Source organism: Lemur catta, chromosome 21 (genome assembly GCF_020740605.2).
Source record: "Lemur catta isolate mLemCat1 chromosome 21, mLemCat1.pri, whole genome shotgun sequence".
NCBI lineage: Eukaryota > Metazoa > Chordata > Mammalia > Primates > Lemuridae > Lemur > Lemur catta.
The window spans coordinates 6,865,128-6,870,022 of record NC_059148.1 but is presented as its reverse complement, the minus strand read 5'-3'; the positions used below and the strand labels follow the sequence as shown (position 1 = coordinate 6,870,022).

General features: G+C 49.9%; 1 pseudogene; it reads left to right on the top strand.

Annotated features, from left to right (window-relative positions):
* Positions 1-339: 339 nt before the first annotated feature.
* Positions 340-3,323, top strand: LOC123626212 (annotated as a pseudogene).
* Positions 3,324-4,895: the final 1,572 nt, after the last annotated feature.

The window sequence follows — 4,895 nt, the reverse complement described above, 5'->3', positions numbered from 1 at the left end:
AACTTGAAGGCGAGACTCCACCGCCTCGGCATCGCGGGATTTCGAAGCCCGCCCGCCCGCCCGGAGTCTGCGCGGCCAGAGGCCCCGCCCCTCGCCGGAGCGCCTGGGACCGGGGCTCTTCGGCCCCCGTGCTCGCGCCGCCGGCGGCGCACCGTCTAAAGCCAAGCGCTGGCGGGCGCTGGGGGCTGTCTGCGCCCGCCCCCCTTGCTGGAGGCTGAAGCTGGCAAAGGACGACATCTGGAGCTGCTTGGCCAGGATAGACGGACACTGAGTCCCCGTCTGAGGCTGCCATGATCACCCAGTGGCCACCCCACAGCCCGGACCCCGAACCCGGACTGCATGCTCCCAGTTCCCTGTGCCCCAGGTCCCCCCACCGGCTGGGTGCCCGTGCCAGCTACTGTGCTGGGCGCTGAGGGTCCCACCCTGAGGGACCGTAGCTGGCTGGTGTCGACCCAGCTACGAACAGCAGTTAACAGGCGGGATTCTGGTGGAAAGAACAGCAGGCGCAAAGCTCTGCTGAGAGTCGGGCCAGGGCCACGCGAGGGGCTTGTCCTAAGAGCAGTAGGAAGCTCTGAAGGGTTTGGGGGCACAGACCGGATGATTTGCGTTTCACAAGACATTCTTTAGTTGCTAGGCTGAGTGTTTGCCGGGACTGTGTTAGATGACCGGGCTTCGAGTAGAAGGGGTTGACAAAGGAAGGTGGGTGGGTTCTCAAGCCATCTGGGGTCACCCTGAAGTTCTCCGTGGTCTCCAGTTTTTTCCAGGATCTATTTCTTCACCCAGGAAGTAGGCTCCCCCCGCCCCCCAACATCCTGGTGATCCCTTCTGGCCAAAAACCAGAAATGAATAATGACAACAAGCTCTCAGGTCATTGCCATGGAGTGTGCGCCACAATCCAGAACCTGACCCACAGCCTGTCACCCTGCCCTCCAAGCCCCCTGGGGAGTGGCAGCCTGAGGTAGGACTCTGGAGGTTGTGGGAGCTGAGCCTGCAGCAAGTGGCTGCCGGAGCCAGCTGGGAGGTTGTCAGTCTGCGCACACCTTTCACCTGCACCTCTGCTCTCAGCCCCTCTGTTCTTGAAGTGCGCCCACGTGAAGACCTGTCTGCAAAGGGAAGCCCTGTGCCATAAGGATCTGTGCTGTGGCCACCTGTGCAACAGGAAATCCCTTTCGCCTACCCTTGTCTGACCTGAATCAGCTCCCCAACCCCAGCAACACCCTTTCCTTACCTGAATGTCGACTTAGAGAAAGAAACTGAGGCAAAATTAGTGTAGAGAGTTTATTTGGGCCAAGGATGAGAACAGCTGCTTGGGACACACTTCCAAGTTGCTTTGAGGAGTTCTCCATCCGGCCTTTGACACAAGCAGGATTTTCAGGGCAAAGGGGGACCAGGGATTGGCTGATACAAAGTTGTTTGACAGGAATTCTCACTGGTTTGCAGAGGTAGCATTGGTTAGTGATTGGATATGCATTGTGGAGCTATAGGGTATGAGTTATGGTATCCAGCGTATGGTGTTTCATGGCTACTTGGTGTCAGTCTAGAACTCGTGTAGCCTGTGGCTTCAAGAGGTAATTATTTAGCTCAAGGAGAGGGCGATGTCACTACTGTTGCATTCCAATACCTTTCTGGGCCTGATAGTTAAAGGGGGCTCCCATTGCTTAGGTAAAAGGTTTCTTTTCTTTCTCATTGACATGGGTAATGGGTCACTCAGGCTTGGGGACTCCTTGGCCACCTCTGGGTCACTGGGAAGGGCCTAGTCTGGAAAGAGGAGTCCCAGAGATGAGTGGTGTGGGCACCATTGCCCTGGGAAGTGTGTATAGGAATGTGCATCTCGTGTGCAGATGTGCAGTGGGGGTGCATGTCTTCTGTGTGTGTGGGCATGGTGGGGCCACCTGGCACTCCGAGTTGGGAGGTGTCTACTGTGAGCCTGCCTCACTCTGCAGCCACTGTCTACCTTGTCTGCTTCCACTTGGCCTTCCAAGTCCTCCAAGCTGGCTGGTGACACCTCAGGCTGGTGCATGGTGGCTGGTGTGTACCGTCTCTGAGTGTGTCTGGGCAAGCATAGCTGAGCCTGTGGTATGAAGGGGTGGGTACCTGTGTGTGTGTGTGTGTCTGAAGGCTTCACTGTGTGGCTTTTGTGTGGGTCTGTCTTTGAGTGTTGCAAATGCCTCTCCTTGTTTCTCCATGGCTTCTCGTGGGTCTGGCGTGCAGAGAAGCAGCTGTGCCACGGAGCCTCGGTGCAGGCATGTCCACATAGCCATGCAAAGGTGTGTGCCATGGCTGCTGAGTCTCGGTGGCATGTCTGTGCTCCTCACAGAACACCAGGGTGCTCCAAGCCCACCTCTCACACCCTGTCTGTCTCATGAGACAGTTTCTCATCACCTTCTGCCCCACTTCTGTTGCAGTATGAGGCTCCCTGCCACCCGATCTCCAAAAACTGGACCCACAACTCCATTTGGATATCAAAGTGTTACAGAGTGCCTTAGCAGCCATCTGACATGCCCACTGGTTTGAGGAAAATTCTCCATCCACAGTTAAAGTTCTTATCAGACTGCTGAAAGACTCGAGGATTTGTTTTCCTGGATTTGAACCCCTCACACCCTGGATCCTTGACCTATGGGGTTACTACCCTGTGATGGATAGCCCCACCAGATGGCCTTTGGCCCTAAACGCGGCACACAGGCGTGGCTTGCAGATTCAGGACTGTTCATGCCAGGTTCAATGGGCATCACTGACCCTTCCTGTGAGAGTGGCAAGTGCAGGATACACACAGTCATGACCCCAGAACAGGAGGACATGGTCTGCTACGCAGCTCAGACTCTGGCCCGAATCCTTTCATGTGGTGGCTTTAGGAAGATCTTTGGCCAGGAAGGTGATGCCAGCTATCTTGCATCTGAAATACCTACCTGGGATGGAGTTATAGTGACACCTTTAGAAAAAGCCTGTGAGAAGCCACCAGAGAAGACGGAAGGAGAGGAAGAGGAGAATACAGAAGAACCACCTCGAGGAGAAGAAGAGGACAGCATGGAAACTCAGGAGTGAGTCACTTCCTGTCCTACCCCAAGGGAAGGCTAGAGCCTAAGCGAGCTGCTACTGTTGTTATCTGGTGGCATTTCCATGGGAGAGGGAAGACAACAGGAAGCAAAATGAGCCCTAGAAGGAAGTGTCATTCCACTGGCCTTTGATATTGGCTTAGCAGCCAGAAGTATATTTGTAATGGTACATAAACAATGCCTGTTTTATAAACATTGTCACCCTGTGTTACATGAAATATATTAACCATATCAAGCTTTGATATTATACCATAAAATTAATTGGAGAAAGTTACCCATCTGTTTTTTTCTAGGCTTTAACCATTTTAAATAGAATTTGTTTGGTTCCTTTTATTAGAAAATGGTATTAAAAATTCACATCTGGCAGCTCAATGTTCTCATTGCATCTTGGCCCTCACAGCTGATAGTGCAAGGAAGTATATGTGTGTATTTTACCCACCCCACACACCCCTATTTATAAATATTTCTATTTGGAACTGTTTGTGCTTATATTAAGCTAAACATGAATTTATACTTACATCTCCACCTCTGATCTATTATTACATGGATCACACTCTAGCCTTCTCCCCTTGCTGATCTGTAACCTTGCACTTCAACAGTGAGAAACCTGGCTCTCACTATTTTCCACGTATGTGAGTCATTGTTCCATTTCAGATACAGATATAATGGTTTTAGGATTGTTAACTATTACCCCATTGGAAATAACTTTATAAAATAGAATCTAATGTTGAAATACAGTTCATTTGGCTCTAGCCTAGAGATTCCACTCATTTCCAAAGTTACTTAAGTCAGCTCCAATTTGCCTGACACCTATAGTGTGTTTTTTGGTCCATTTTGTGTTGCTGTAACAGAATAGCTGAGGCTGGGTAATTTATAAAGAAAAGAGGCTTATTTGTCTCATGATTCTGGTGGCTGGAATATCCAAGATTGGGCATCTGCATGTGGTGAGGGCCTCAGGCTGCTTCAACTCATGGTGGAAAGTGGAAGGAGAAGTGTGTGCAGAGACCACATGACAAGAGAGAATTCAGAGAGAGAAACTAAGGCAGCCAGACTCTTTAACGACCTCCTCTTGGGGGAACTCGTCCATTCCTACACGAGCAAGAACTCACGTGGGAGAGCATTAACCTATTAATGAGGGATCCACCCCCATGACCTAAAGACCTCCCACTAGGCCCCACCTCTCCAAACTGCCACCCTGGGGATCACATTTCAACATGAGTTTTGGTAGCAATAAACCACATCCAAACCATAGTAATTTGTAACACAGTTCAATTCTTTGTCACATTATGCATTCAGTGCTGGAATACTCCACATCCTAAATAATTTAATTTGAATAGATTGATCTATTCTTTGGACTGTACAATTCTGTGTATTTTGACAAGTGCACAGTGGCAGGTGTATTCCATTAAAATATCATATGGAATACTTTAAACCCTCACCCATACAGCCACCGGTTTGCCACCTGTGCAGTTTTGCCTTTTCCAGAGTCTCACTAAATGGGGCCATACAGTGTATCCTCAGACTGTTCTTCCACTGAGCCATATGCAAGTAAGGTTCATCCATGACGGTTCATTCCTTGGTATGGCTAAATAGTGTGCCAGTGCATGGATGTGCCCCAATTTTGTTATGCAATTTTGGAGGAAAAACTTTCCTCTTCTAACTTTGTTCAGTGGTGGGAGGCCTGCAAATTAACTGACGATAGGTAGAATAATAGGAGGGATGATACTTGGCTTCTTGTCCCACAAGTACTGTTGTGGGACTGGGACAAATGCACCAGAAGGCAGGATCCAGTTCATAAAGAGACAAAGTGTAGAGTAGGACTAAAACAACATTTTAGTTTGT